At 39.0% G+C, this 15,938-nt stretch overlaps 1 pseudogene; it reads left to right on the top strand.

Annotated features, from left to right (window-relative positions):
* The first annotated feature begins 4,772 nt into the window (after positions 1 to 4,772).
* LOC107977065 lies at positions 4,773 to 6,707 on the top strand (annotated as a pseudogene).
* Positions 6,708 to 15,938: the final 9,231 nt, after the last annotated feature.

Raw genomic sequence — 15,938 nt, 5'->3', positions numbered from 1 at the left:
AGACAGTTTCCTTCTAGTTTACTCACAAGCTCCACTCTGGCTGTGAGAAGCTAAAGATGAGGGGAGCTCTTGAAACCTTCATTTGTTAGACTTGGGGATATGTACAAGGAAAAGAATGGATTGGTGGACACATGGATACAGTTCAGAACAGTCATTGCCTCTTTTTATTACTATTACTATTACTATTACTATTACTATTTTATTATTACTACTGGTCTCCTGCCTTATCTCTATGATTCACTGATAGTATCTTTCTTATAACTTTGCCTTTTTCATTTTCTTTTCTTTTTTAACTTAAAATACTTTTATTCTTCTTTCATACATTACAATCTGACTACAATTTCCTTCCTTCCACTCCAAGTCACTTTCACCACCTCTCCTCTCCCCCAGATCAACTACTCCTTGGTTTCCCTTTTTAAAAAATGGCCTAAAAAGATACAATAAAACTGAGCACAAATCCTGAAATCATGGCTGGATGTGGCAATCCAACAGGAGGAAAAGGGTCCTAAGCATAGGAAAAAGAGTCAGAGACAATCCCCATCACTTCCGTTGTTGGGAATCCTATAAGAACACCAAGCTATACAACCATAAGGTATATGCAGACAACCTAGATAAGACCATGCTTGTTGCTTCAGTTTCTGTGAGCCCCTATGAGCCAAGCTTAGTTGAGTCTGTGCCCCCATGTTCTCATGGTGCTGTCAACTCCTCTGGCTTCTACCATCATTCCTCCCCATCTTCTACAGGGTTCACCTAGTGTTTGGCTATGGGTATCTGTATCTACTCCCCCTATAATCACAACTGGGGCACACACCAATCTAAGGGTATAACAGAATATTATTAGGAATCATTTCACTGACTTTTGCCAGTCCTATTTGTTTCTCTCCTGGGTTTCTGGGTTGCTCTTCCTCAAGTTCCTAGCAGTGTCAGGCATGGGAACCATCTTAAAGCAGAGGCCAAAAGTTGAATCAGTGACTGATTGCCCACTTCCACAAGTTCTGTGCTCCCATTCCCATAGTATGTCTTGCAGGCAGGACAAATTGCAGGCTGAAGTTTTTATAGTTGTGAACTTTGGTTTTATTTTAGAACTGTCAGTAAACAAATAATGCCATGGAGACTTATTATTATTAATTATGAAAGCTTGGCCTTTAGTTAAGCTTGTCCCCAATTAGATCTTATAGTTTAATTAAGCCATATTTGTTTTTAATCTGTATTCTGCCAAGTGGCCTTTTAACCTGTCCTCCATTCTGTATATCTGAATTGGTCTGATCCACATCTTACTGGCATTTCTTGCGTGCCTAGATTCCTCCTGAGTTCCCCTCTTTCCCCAGAAGTCTCACCTAACCTCTGCTGCCTAGCTATTGGCCATTCATCTCTTTAGTAAACAAATCAGAAGATACCTTAGGCAGAGACACAACTTTTTTTCTTTTTCCTTTTTTTATTAGAAAGGAAATTATTTTACATGTCAGTCCCAGGTCCCTTTCCCTCCACTCCTTCCCTATCCCCCCAACTAACACCCTACCTATCCTATAGTAAAAATTTCCATCCTACCAAAAGCAATCTACAGTTTCAACACAATCACCATCAAAATTCCAACACAATTCCTTACAGATCTTGACAGGACAATACTTAACTTCCTATAGAGAAACAAAAATCCCAGGATAGCTAAAACATTCTTGTACAGTAAAAGAACATTCAGAGGGATCACCTTCCCTGATTTCAAGCTCTACTACAGAGCTGTAGTAATAAATCCACATGGTAAACAGACACATTGATCAATGGAATTGAATCAAAGACCCAGACATAAGTCCACATACCTATGGACACCTGGTTTTTTGATAAAGAAGCAAAAAAAAAAAAAAAACCACAATGGGAAAAGGAAAGCATATTCAAAATACAGTGCTGGTAACTGGATATCAGCATGTAGAAGAATGCAAAATGATCTGTATCTATCAGCCTGCAGAAAACTCAAGTCTAAGTGGATCAAAGACATCTTCATAAAACTAGATACACTGCAACTAATTGAAGAGAAAGTGGGGAACAGCCTTGAACTTATTGGCACAGGAGACAACTTACTAAACAAAACACCAATAGCAAAGACACTAAAAACAACAACCAATAAATAGCACTCCATGAACCTGAGAGGCAGCTTACAGATCAGGAAAAGATTTTCACAAACCCTACATCTGACAGAGAGAAAATATCAAAAAAGTAATGAACTCAAGGAAATAGATATAAACAAAGCAAACAATGCAACTAAAAAATAGGATATATATCTAAGCAAAATTCTCAACAGAGGGATCTCAAATGGCTGACATCCTTATCCATCAGGGAAATGTAAATCAAAACTAGTTTGAGATTCCATCTTACACCTGTCAGAATGGCTACAATCAGTAACACAAGAAGCAGGTCATGCTGGCAAGAAAGAAGAACAAGAAATGCTCATTTCTCCATTGCTGGTGGGAGTGCAAACTTGTAAGCCACTATGGAAATCAATATAGCAGTTCCTCAGAAAATTGGGAATCAGTCTAACTCAAGACCCAGGTATATCACTTTTGGGACTATACCCATGGTGATATTTTGTTTGTGATCTAACAGATAAAGATTATCTGAAGATCAGAGTGTGGTGGTACCCTCACTACTTAGCCATAAATGCCAGAAAATGGTGGCACACACCTTTAATCCCAGCACTAGGGAGGTGGAAACAGGAATGATATGACCAGGAGAGAAAGGAATATAAAGTGGGAGGAGACAGGACCTCAATGGCATTCAGTCTGAAGGCTAAGGACAGGATTATCCCTTTGGTATGAGGATTTAGTAGAGGTAAGAGGTGTTTCTTGTTGCTGGCTCCTTTGCTTCTCTGACCTTTCAGCATTTACCCTGATACCTCACTCTGGGTTTTTATTATTAAGACCTGTTAAAACTAGTGCTACATATACTCAAAGAATACTCCATTATACCACAAGGACATTTGTTCAAACATGTTCATTTCAGCTTCATTCATAATAGCCAGAAACTGGAAACAATCTAGATGTCCCTCAACAGAAGAATTGATAAAAAACTTTGCCTTCTTTTTAACTCAAACTTTCCTTCTCATTGACATCAACATCTTAGTGCCTGCCCCATAAAATATACTGGAATCTTGGTTTCCTTTTCATTCTTTATTTAGTACTCCCTTCCCTTCACTCCCTGTCAGGCTTGCATCCTTCCTGCAACTAGTCCTTGGCAGAAATTGCATTGCCTTTAAAAATCTTCCATTTATCCCAACTAGGTAACCCCTTCCATTTCAGATAAGTTAAATTATCCTACTGTAAAATTTCCTAACACCACTTAAAATTTTTAGATATTGTATCTCAACACATCATTGTTGCCTAGAAAACTGCTTATAGAAAACTAATTCCTTGTGCAACTCAGATACCATGTTGTTTTTTTATTATTATTCTCTTGAAGTTCCTATTTTCTCTCTTTTTTGTCCCCTGTAAAACTGGATTCTTTAATGACTCAGTCATCTAACTGCATGCCCAGTGTTTACATGCAAACAGCTGAATGTTACAATGGGAAAGAAGCATAGCCAGGAAGGCTGTATTCCCTTTAAATAAACCATAGAGAATTACACAGAGCCATTCAACTCTCACTAACACCTCAAATGAGTTTGTTTTGGTAGTTATATCTTTCTCACTGTTCTGTACTGTTTTCTTTCTCCATATATTTCTCATTCCCCTTCCTTAATGTTTATCTCTTCTAAACACTGCTTATTCACTTGACATTGAAATGATAAATTAGGAATTTTTTCATTGTTTCATGTCCAAATCCAGAAATCTTTTTGTGCACCTCAACTGATATCTTTTGTTTCTACAAAGAGAGAAACTTGATTTTTCTAAGAGTTTGGTGCCTTCAATGTTCTCTAGTTGAAGAGGACACAGCACCCCGTCTAAAGGCTGCCCAGTCAGCCACTCCCACTTAATTTGATTTGGCTCAGAAGATAAGCATAATTTTCTATCCTCAGTATAGACAATTTCCAAAATCTAATGACATTTTCACAAAGAATTTTCTTCCTGTTTCTTTAATTTAGAGAGTACATTGAGATGACAAAATCTATTTAAATTGAATCATTCCCTATAAGGTCTCTAATATTTATGTTAAGTGTCTACTCTTCTTATTTGAACTTATGTGATGCTTTTCTAGATATTTTCATTCTGGAAGGTTAAATTATCCATTTATTAAAACCAGTATCCTTTTCCATCACAAACATGATCACCACAATGTCTTAGTCAAAATATATGAGGTGTGTTTTTGATGCTGTTCCAAGTACTAAAATCAGTGTGGATTTAGTAGAACCTCTACTACATAAATGTGGTGAACCTTGGTTTTGTTAGATTGCTAAGGAATCTATAATCCCCAATTTTAATGCATAAACAAGGAGTTTTGAGTAAAGTATAGACTGTTGTTTTTTCTTGAGTGATTGAAATGGAGTCTATAAAGTAATTTTCTTCATTTCTCATTCTGAGTTCTTTGCAATTACACATGAAATATTCTTGGCAGAGGTAGTTCTTGGTTATCACACCTATTTCAGTAAAAAGAAGACAAGGACCTGTGGTAGACTATTATTTTAAGGTGTGTGACTTTTGTTTATGCTGCATTTGTTTAATTCTGTGAAGCTGTGACTCTGCCTGTCTAAAACAACTGATGGTCTAATAAAGAGCTGAATGACCAATAGTGAGGCAGGAGCAAGGATAGGCAGGGCTGGAAGGCAGAGCATATAAATAAAAAGAAAAATGAGGAGCAAGGAGCAACAGGAGAACAAGGAGAGAGAGGACAACATCAGAGGTCAGTCACCCAGCTTCACAGCAAACCGCAGAGTAATAAGGAAAGAAAATGGTATACAGGAATAGAGAAAGATAAAAGCCCAATGCCAAAGATAGGTGGGGTAATTTAAGAAAAGTTGGCAAGAAACAAGCCAAGCTAAGATTGGGCATTCATAACTAAGAATAAGCCTCTATGTGTGAGTTATTTGGGAAATGGGTGGTAGATCCTCCCAAAAAAGTAAGAGCAAAACACCACACTATAAGGACTAATCTTGGCAATACATTTCATACAATAGAACCCTTTTCTATTTATAATGATTATATTCCCCTTATCCAATGAGATGGGCATGCATTAAATATTCCATTTCTATTGATTAACCTCACTTGGGTTGTTTGAATATTTGATTTAATAATTGTCTTAGAGTTTCTATTGTGAAGAGACACCTTGACCATGGCAACTCCTGTAAAAGAACACATTTAATTAGTGCTTGCTTGCAATTTCAGAGCTTTAGTCCATTATCATCATGGTGGGAAGTGATGCAGTATACAGACAGGCATGTTGCTAGAGAAGGAACTGAGAGTTCTACATCTTGATTCTTAGGTAGCAAAGGGAAGACTGTATACATATTTTATATGAGACTTCAAAGTTGTACCCCACATTGATGCACCTCCTCTAATAAGACCACAACTACTCCAACAAGGCCACACCTCCTAATAGTGCCACTCCTTATGGGTCAAGCACTCAAACACTTGAGTCTATGGAGGCCATACCTATCAAACCACCAAAATGATCACCTACTTTCTTGTCTTCCCTCTTCCATTTTTTCCCACATAATATTTTTATTGATTCTCTGGGAATTTCTCATCCATGAACCACATTTACAATCTCTTCACAGTTTTTACATGTCCACCCTCTTATGACCTTCCCCCCAAAAGAAGTAAAAAAATAAAATTAGGAAGAGTATATAGCTCCTCCATGTTCTAGATACAGCCGTATCTTTTTGTGCAGTGCCAGCCTCATTCCTGAGACATAATGGTGAAAGTCAGAGTGAACAGACTTGTCCACATGGGATACCTAGTTGCTAGGGCTGCCTTCCATTCTGGCAAAGTGGACATTGTTGCCATCAATGACCCATTCATTGGCCTCAACTATATGGTCTATATGTTCTAGTATGACTCCATCCATGGCAAGTTCAAAGGCACAGTCAAGACTGAGAATGGGAAGCTTGTCATCAACCAGAAGATCATCACCATCTTCCAGGAGCAAGATCCCTCTAACATCAAATGGGGTGATGCAGGCACCAAGTATGTTGTGGAGTCTATTGGTGTCTATAACACCATAGAGAATCAGCAATGCATCCTGCACTAATAACTGCTTAGCCCCCTTGGCTAAGGTCATCCACGACAACTTTGGAATTGTGGAAGGACTCATGACTACATTCCATGCCAACACTGCCACCCAGAAGACTGTGGATGGCCCCTCCGGAAACCTGTGGTGTGATGGCCATGGAGCCATGTAGAATACCATCCCTGCATCCACTGTTGCTGTCAAGGCTGTGGGCAAGGTCATCCCAGAGCTGAACAGGCATGACCTTCCATGTTCTTACCCCCAATGTGTCCATTGTGGATCTGACATGTCACCTGGAGAAAGCTGCCAAGTATGAAGACATCAAGAAGGTAGTAAAGCAAGCATCTGAGGGCCCACTGAAGGGCATCCTGGGCTACACTGAGGACCAGGTTGTCTTCTGCAACTTCAACAGTGACTTCCACTTTTCCACCTTTGATGCTGGGACTGGCATCCCTCTCAATGACAACTTTGTAAAGTTCATTTCCTGGAATGACAATGAATTCAGCTACAGCAACAGGGTAGTAGACTTCAAGACCTACATGGCCTCCAAGGACTAAGAAGCTCACCCTGGACCATCCACCCCCAGCAAGGACACGAGCAAGAGAGAGGCTCTGGCTGCTGAGCAGTCCCTGTCCAACTCAATCCCAGACACTCATCATCTCCCTCACAATTTCCACCCCAGACCCCCAGAATAAAGAGAGGCTTAGGGAGTCCTACTCTCTTGAATACCATCAGTAAAGTTCACTGCACCCATTAAAAATAAAAAATTAAAAGAGTATATAAATATAAAATAGAAAGTCTACTTTGTGTTATATATATATATATATTTGCTGGAGCATGGTCAAATTTTTAGTGGCCTGCTGCTTAAATAGAACTGAGTCCTTCCCTTCCCACACCTTTGTCAGAATCCATCAACTGTGGAGAGCCTCTCTTTAGCAGTGGCTTCCTGTCTAAGCTGTTACTTTTTGGGGGAGAGAGGGGGACTAGGAGTTGTCACAGAAGCCTTCCATGTCTCTTCCTCCCAACTGTTCATGTGCAGTCATCTATATCACTGCAAAAAAAACCTCCTTGCTCTTTATAGACAGAAGGAGCTGTTGCACTTAATTTATAGCAATAGCACAAACCACAAACATGACCCTCTGCTACAGTAGTACCATAGACCAGACAAGGCCCTTATAGGCTACCCAGACTACAGAAATCAACATGGACTCAGGTGACAGAGCCAGGTGGCAGCATAACCTACAGACATTAAAGTGACTTCAGGTAGCAGCACAGACCATGGACATCCACATGAACTTTGGTGGTAACACAGGCATAGACCTCAACACAGACAGAAGCTAAACCCAGACATGGCCATTGGCAGAAGAATGGGTCCAGAAATCACCATGGACTCAAGTGGAAAGTGCAGGCCACTCAGATCAGTATGGGCCCTGGTGGCAGGATGACCCACTGACATTGATGTGGCTTCAGGCTGCAGCATAGGCCATGGGTGGTGGTGGTAGCATGACCCTGGGTGGTAGCATGTACCACAGATATCATCCTGTTCCCCAGAAGGGTATGGATGGGGGAGAGATGCACTCAATCACTGGCCTGGATAACTTGCCAGGGCTTGCCAGGCCATGGGCCCTAACTGCTAGCTCTTCCACAGGTGTGCCTGTCTCTCCTCAATTCATTTTTTCATTTACTTTTATTTTTTGATTTCATTTTACATTCCAACCACAGTTCTCCATCCCACCCCTCTCTACTATTGTTAGGAGTCTTAGTTTGGAGTCCTCCTTGTGGATTCTTGGGAGTTACCCTAGCAGCAGGTTTCTCCCTGAGCACATAATGGGTGTCTCTATTAAGATAACTTTTTCATTGCTCTTACACTGCATCCCTCCCCACCTAGGCCATTTCCTTCCCTCCTGTTCTCACCCACTCCCCTCCCCCTTACCATCTCCTGGCCCCAGTTTGCCCTGCAGATATCATCTAATTTCTCTTCACAGGGTGATCCATGTGTCCCTATTAGGATCCTCCTTGTTACATAACTTCCTTGGAACTGTGGATTTTAGTCTGGTTATCCTTTGCTTTATATCTAATATCCACTTATGAGTGAATATGTATCATGTTTGTCTTTCTGAGTCTGGGTTACTCCATTGTGTAAATGTACTACTTTTTCCTTATCCATTCTTTGGTTGAGGGTCATCTAGGTTGTTTCCAAGTTATAGCTATTAAGAATAATACTGCTATGAACATTGTTGAGCAAATGTCCTTGTGGTATGATTGAGTGTCCTTTGGGACAACGACAAGAATGGTATCGCTGGGTCTTGAGGTAGATTGATTCCCAATTTTCTTAGAAGCCACCATACAATCATGACACTTGATTTCCAAGTGGATGTACAAGTTTGCACTCCCACCAGTGGTGGAGGAGTGTTACCCTGACTCCACATCCTCTCCAATATAAGCTGTCCTCAATATTTTTGATTTTATCCATTTTCACAGGTATAAGATGATGTCTCAGAGTCATTTTGATTTGCATTTCCCTGATGATTAAGGATGTTGATTACTCCCTTAAATGTCTTTCAGACATTTGAGATGCTTCTGGTGAGTATTCTCTGCTTAGCTCTGTACCCCATTTTTCAATTGGGTTATTTTGTATTTTGATATAAGACAGAAGAAGACAAAATCTAATGACTGTCATTTGTCTAAACTCAGTTATCTCTCTGAAAGCCTATTTTCCCTCAATTTTTTCATCCCATTGCTGCCTTTCTCTGTATGCATACCTATAAAAGTTGACATTTCTGTGTTGATAGTAGTGTTTAAGTTCTCCACAGTGAACAAAATTTCCTAACAGCAATCTTTGAACTCTCTGGAAAGAAGATGGGACCCCACTTCATTGATCCCACTTGATCCAACTTGATGCCTTTGAACTGATAAATACCACCCTAAAACTGGTTTGGGACTATATTGTTCTAGACAACTCCAGTCTAGCTAGCTGAAATGGTGAACCTTCTTATTACACACTGGCCAGAACTTCAGATAAGAGCTTCAGTGAAGCATCTCCTGCCATATAGAGACTAGGTACAAATGTTACTGCTAGTCTTCTCAAGACTTTCATTACTATAAAATTTTTTTCCTACAGAATCCCATGGAGTTATCATTATCCCATTTCAGCAGAAAGTAATTCTAAGAATACAACTCCCCCTTTCCCTACTGTTGACACTAAGGGATAATATACACTGCATAGGGCTGGGTTTTAGTTGGGTATGGATGGAGGTGTTCAGACTCAGGTATCTATTTTAGATAAATTTAGGGTATGAATGGGAAAGGTATGGTTAGGATGGGATATAGGTAGATGAACATATCTTCTTGTGAATTATCTTAGTAATTATTAGCTATAGACAACTTACACTGTTATAGATTCTCGTATGATGCAACTTATGTATAATTAAGTTTGTATTCCTTTCTGGGATAACTTGTATATTATATTTTGTTATATTGTGTAAGGTCTTTTTCTGTTTATGATGTTTTGTTCACAAATATCCTTATATTCCATGTGTGTATGCTTTAACATATGTTCAAGATATTTTGTATATTGATACTCTTTAGGATATTTTTATCATGTTGCACTATACAGCTCTACCTCTGATATGCTTTTACATATGTTTAAGATATTTTGTATATTGACACATTTAGGATATTTTTATCATGTTACACTATACAGTTCTACCTCCAATTAAGACATTTAAATTCTACATCTGCTTTAGAGATTCACATACATGTGTGCATATAGTTATATTGCTGTAACCATGGTCCTTGCTAAATTATTTTGGGAAGCTTCAGTCATTGTACTACTAGGTTTCTGAGAATTACAAATATTTTCACCCATATTTCTTATATATATTAGATTAGTTAGACATAGATTTTGATCTTCAAACACTTCATAGACCTGCAGAATATAGCATTTAAATATATTAATATCAGTACTTCATTGACATGAGACACTATTGCTCCTGACAGCACCAAGCTATTCCCGAGAATATGTTGGACACCAATGTCAATCCCTCTGGAGTTCATTCTCTTCTCACCTAATGGCCTCTTGGGCAAAGAGCTGCTTCCACCTCAGCTGCTGATTTTGGACTTGCTGTCCTACTGTGCTTGCAGGAGATGAACTTAGAAGAGTGCTGAACCTTGCCAAGTCAGCCTTTCTATCTCCCTGTTTCTGTGTTGGTCAGTCAGATATGCTAGGCCTTAGCCAATGCTGGTTGATCCTATGCTGCTGTGAGACTTTGAGTTATAACATCTGTTAGATACCTTATTTTTCTGTTAATTTTCTGTTTTTACAGACCTGTCCACTAGTGAGAGTGGGGTGTTAAAGTCTCCACTATTAGTGTGTGGGGTTTGATGTGTGATTTAAGCTGTAGTAATGTTTCTTTTATAAATGTGGGTGTCCTCATATTTAGGACATATATATTCAGAATTGAGACTTCTTGATGGATTTTTCCTGAGATGAATATGAAATGTCCTTCATAATCTCTTTTAATTCCCTTAATTTTGAAGTGTCTTTTGTTAGATATTAAGATAGTTACACCAGCTTGCTTCTTAAGTCCATTTGATTGGAATGTCTTTTCCCATCCCTTTACTCTGAGGAATTGTCTGTCTTTGAAGTTGAGGTGAGTTTCTTATATGCAGCGTAAGGATGGATTCTGTCTTCATATCAATTCTGTTAGAATATGTGTTGGGCCCTTCCCCTATAGGGGTCTGCTGACCAGCTTGTGACTAGGAGCTTACCTAGCAGGTACATCCTGTTTTCTTCCTTCCTTGAAGGCCTGAGTGCAAGTTCCTGTTATCCTGTTGTTCACCCATTCAGGATTGCCTGATGGGCCTGGGAACCTGAACTTGTTATCTGGATAGTTTTCCACCATCCCTGCTGACTGGTATATAAGCCCCCACTCTTGTTGGAATAAAGGGCATTCTCCTTGCAAGAAAGACCTGCTGTCTTGTCTTTATTTAAATCCTCAGGCCCCTCGCCCTATGCTGTGGAAGTGTTGTAGTGCAGGCGCTACAAATGTGTCTTTTTATAGGCAAGTTGGGTCCATTAATATTAAGGGATATCAATGACCAGTGTTTTTTTATTCCAGTTATGTTTTTGGTGTTGGTGGTGTGTATGTGTGTGTTTTCTTTTTTTAAGATTTGTTGGTGTGGTGGATGGGTGGTGGGAAGGGGAAATGATGCAGGGAGTGGGAAGATGGGAGGGAGAGGAAATTAGGATTGGTATGTAAAATAATACTTTTTAAAATTTAAATAAAAAATAAAAAATATTTTCTGATGTGGGATTATTTATTGCCTGGGCTTTCCTGGGTACATCTAACCTCCTTGGGTTGTAGTTTTCTTTCCTTATAAGTTGTTGTTCAATTTATTAAAATAGATGATATCTTCAGCTTAATCATTCACAGAAATTATCTAGTCTTCCATTACTGTTAGATGAAATAATTTTATATTTACAGGTTCTCTCAGAGATGCCCCATTGTTCAGTACTGATTATATTTGATTTCTATTGTGATTTCATATGATCCACTATTTGTTTTAGTAAAATATCTCCAATTTACTTTTTTATTCTTTTATTTTTTCAATAGCTTCCTGAACACTTAAGTGTTGTTCCATTGATCTTATTGAGTCTGGCTGGATTTTATTTATAATTTAATTGTTCTAGATTTTTATAAGTATTTTGCAATAACTTGGGTTTTAATAACAAAGGGAAAAAGGTAACTCACAGGTATTTCATACACACACATGCACAAATACACACAAGCACACAAACACAGATTCACACATGTACATATTCACACATGGGCAAACATGCATGTACACAGTGCCTCATACATTTACATATACATGTGCATACATATGTGAACACATGTACACATACAAAAACACACACAAGACTTAAAGGAAAAAAACTGGAAATTACAGGTCTTGGAAGAACATGATTCTGAATTATACAATTCAAGAGGTAATTAGCAACATCCGAATAACTTTGAAACTATCAATTTCTTCTTTCTTCTTTGTAAAAAGTCTGGAGTTTCTTATAATACTTTACCTTTATTATTTAAAGAAATGACTAAGCATTTGTTATACAATTATAATCTAAATATTAGTCTGGATTGACTAATGCTACTAAAGGCACCATCCCATTTGCCCCAGAAGTCAACAGCCTATGTCACCTCTCCTGGTGTCAGTTCCCCTATCTGTTACAATGACTCTGTAAGCATCAAATTGCTAATATTAATTTCTTATCTCATCTCTATTGCTTTCACCTTCTGATCATGATGATATTTTCTATGTGAGTTTACTCTTATGTTTATGGAGGGGGACACCATAACCATGCCTCCTAAGGGCGGGCTACAGGTGTACTTAACCACGCCTGTCAGGGCGTGGTTAAGGGGTGTTCAGGATGACTCGGGAAGGATTCTTAAGGGATCACACACACGTGAATAACCCCTTCTTCTGGCCTGGCTGCCTTGCTGCCCCTGGCACACTCTGGTTTGCATTTGGGCTGGTGTTTATCTGAATAAAGAAATCTTAGCCTTATGGACTACGGATCATCTTTGAGTGCATGCAGCATGCAATAATCAACATGTTTATTCAAAGCCATGTAAGAAATCAATTCTTCCACCTCTCCAAGATAGCATTTTTATTTCCCAGAATCTCAATTTTTATATATGTAATTTGAATGAATATTGCCATATTTTTTCCGCACAAAATTACTTTTAATAAGCCCAGAGATAGCCAATTGATTTAAGCTGAGTCAATGTAAGTGTTTTCATGGAATTTTTAATTTGAGTTTGGAACACATGCCTGAAACTTCTTTGATGGTTAAAATGTGACATAGAAACTCCCAGAAGATGTTTCCCTGACCTGGCATCTGCTGCTCTGTAATTCAGATACACTGAGAATTGAGTAATCAGCAAGAGCTTTGTTTCCTGCAAGTCTTGAGAATGACTAAAATATTTACTTTTCGCACACTTACTGGACTCAGCACTTAGAACTGTGTTTATATCACTTGTTCTCCCTCAAATGTCTTGAATAAAAAAGCCATCCCCTGTGAAGCTGCTCATTGCCAACAGCTGGGCTGCAGTTTGTGAGTACTTGGATGTCATTACTTTGAAGAAATGAGTTCAAAAGTGACTAAAGTAGACAAGAGAGATGTTAGAGATGATACTTAATACAAGAAAAAATGCATCCTTTATTGTTTTACTGACTTCTATGCGTGTGATGTGAAGCTCTTTTCAAAAAAAATCCGAGTAAGGTTAGGGTTTGGCTGAGTTCTGGTGCCTTTTCCCTCTGACTCCAGATCTGGAGGTTGGGAAGGCCTCTGCTATTTCTTCTGCTAAGTTTTATTTATACCATTGCCACATTTGTTATTTTCTAAAAACTAAAATTTCTTCAAATTTATATAGTTAAATTTAGTAGTACTCCCGGAGGCACTGACTCACATAAACATGCATGCTGATCCACACGCACACACACACACACACACACACACACACACACACACACACACACACACACTTTCTTTTATTGAAAATAGGTTTTTCATACAAAATAATCTGATCATATTTCCCCTCCTCCAACTCTTCCACAATCCCCCCTGATATCCCCTTCTATCAGAATCTACACTTTATCTTTCATTAGAAAACAAACTGGCATCATTAATAATATTAATAAATAAGATGAAAACAAAGTGGAATAGGACAAAACAAACAGAAGAAAAAGAATGGGCCACATATATAGACACAGAGATACACATGTTCATAAACACAGGAATTCCATAAAACACTAAACTGGAAGCCATAATATATAGGGCAAGGAACTATAAGGTAAGAAAAATATACCCTGTCAAAACCTTATGACACAAAGAACCTCCAAAGATGCCACTGAGTTTATTTTATATTGGCCATCTACTACTAGGCCAGGGACCCGGCCTTTATAGTGGTTTGTGTCCCCAGTGAGACACTGTTGGAGAGAAATGATTTTTTATTTGTGAGTGATTATCATCCAGGCATGCTTCCGGGTTAAGGATAGGGGCTTGTATCCACAGTGCTGGGGCAATGTCTGGTGGGATCATGCAGGATTGACACATGCAGGCCCTGTGCATGCTGCCATAGTCCCTGTAAGTTCCTATGTGTCTCCATCCTGCTGTGTTTTCTTTCCTTCTCCTATACCATTGGTGTAGGGAGACACTATAACCATGCTTCCTAAGAGCTAGCTACAGGTGTGCTTAGCCATGCCTGTCAGGGCGTGGTCAGGGGAGGTTTACGATGACTTTGAAGGAGGTGTTCAGGTTGGACACCCCTTTCAGATGACTTTGGGGCTTAGCTGAAATAGACATAGTTAGGATGTACAATAGCAGATTATTGTATCTTCTTATATCTCACCTTTATGATTGTTAATTTTGGATGTTTTACACTATTAAGTTTTAATCCTCTTTTAGACTACCATTGATGTAGGGAGTCACTATAATCACACTTCCTAAGAGCTAGCTACAGGTATGCTTAGCCATGCCTGTCAGGGCATGGTCAGGGGAAGTTCAGGATGACACCTGGGGAGTTCTTAAGGTGATGCAGAGACGTGGGATCTCTCACTCTGGCCTCCCTAGCTTGCTGCTTCTGGGCACGATCTGGCTTTTGCTTGGCCGGTATTACTTGAATAAAGATATCTTAATCTGCACCCTCACGGTATACATTGGGGTTTCTGACTCCTGAGTGGAAGGATTTGATGGAGACAACCTATTTTACATTTGAGTGTTTCTCTTACTCTCTGTACATTGTCCAGTTGTAGGTCTCTGTATTTGTTCTTATTTACTGCAGGAGGAAGTTCTCTGATGATCTATATGTACAACAGAGTTTCTTTAGGAGTCATTTTATGATTATGTTTCTTTAACAGAACTGTATCATTTGTTTTTCTGCTAGGTCTCTAGCCTCTTTAGTCACTGGTTTTTGGATACCTGCATAGTAGCAGAGATGTGTTCCATCTCATGGAGTTGGCCTTAAATCCAATCAGATAATGGTTGGTTACTCCCACAAGGTTTGTGCCACTATTTCAGTAGTATATTTGGCAGGGAATTAATCATTTTAGATTAAAGACTTTGTAGCCTGGCTGGTGTTTATTTTTCTCCTTTGGTAATGTGCAGAGTACCTTCAAGTACCATTAACAATAATCCATAGGTGCAAAGACTCTGTGTAGGCACCAGTTTTACTTTTTTGTGTTCAATAGGTTGTGTAGGTGTTGTCTTCAATAATCAGGCATTACCTTCAGTTTGTGAAGAATGACCAAGACTTGAAAATAGCCTAGGTTGTTTTGGGGGTTCTAATGGGGTCCCTTTGGCCAATAACTCAATTAGATGTAACCCATTTCCAACACTGGAAACTTCATTTTGTGACAAGAGATGTCCAGTTGAGCCTCCATCTCCTTTGTTATTTGAAAATTACATTCAGATTGTATTAGGAATATATATATTAGGAAACTTCTACTCTGTTAATTTTCCATACAATCCCTTAAATGGTTCTTAGTTTTAGATGTCCCACCCTGAATCCCTTCCCTTGCTTCCACTTTCCTCCCCCCTTTTCCTCCCTGCTTAATCCTCCTGTTCTAATTACCCACACTCTATCCATCATTATTTATTCCATTTTCTCTTCCTAGGGAGATCTATCCCTCCCCCTATTCCCTTACACTATACATATGACCTGTGGTTATAGGGACTGCAGATTGCTTATCAAAGGCTTAACAGATGACATCTACATAAAAGT

The sequence above is a fragment of the Cricetulus griseus genome (assembly GCF_003668045.3).
Source record: "Cricetulus griseus strain 17A/GY chromosome 1 unlocalized genomic scaffold, alternate assembly CriGri-PICRH-1.0 chr1_1, whole genome shotgun sequence".
Classification (NCBI taxonomy): Eukaryota; Metazoa; Chordata; class Mammalia; order Rodentia; family Cricetidae; genus Cricetulus; species Cricetulus griseus.
Note: the sequence above shows the minus strand (reverse complement) of the source record. Positions and strands in the feature narration are given on the sequence as shown.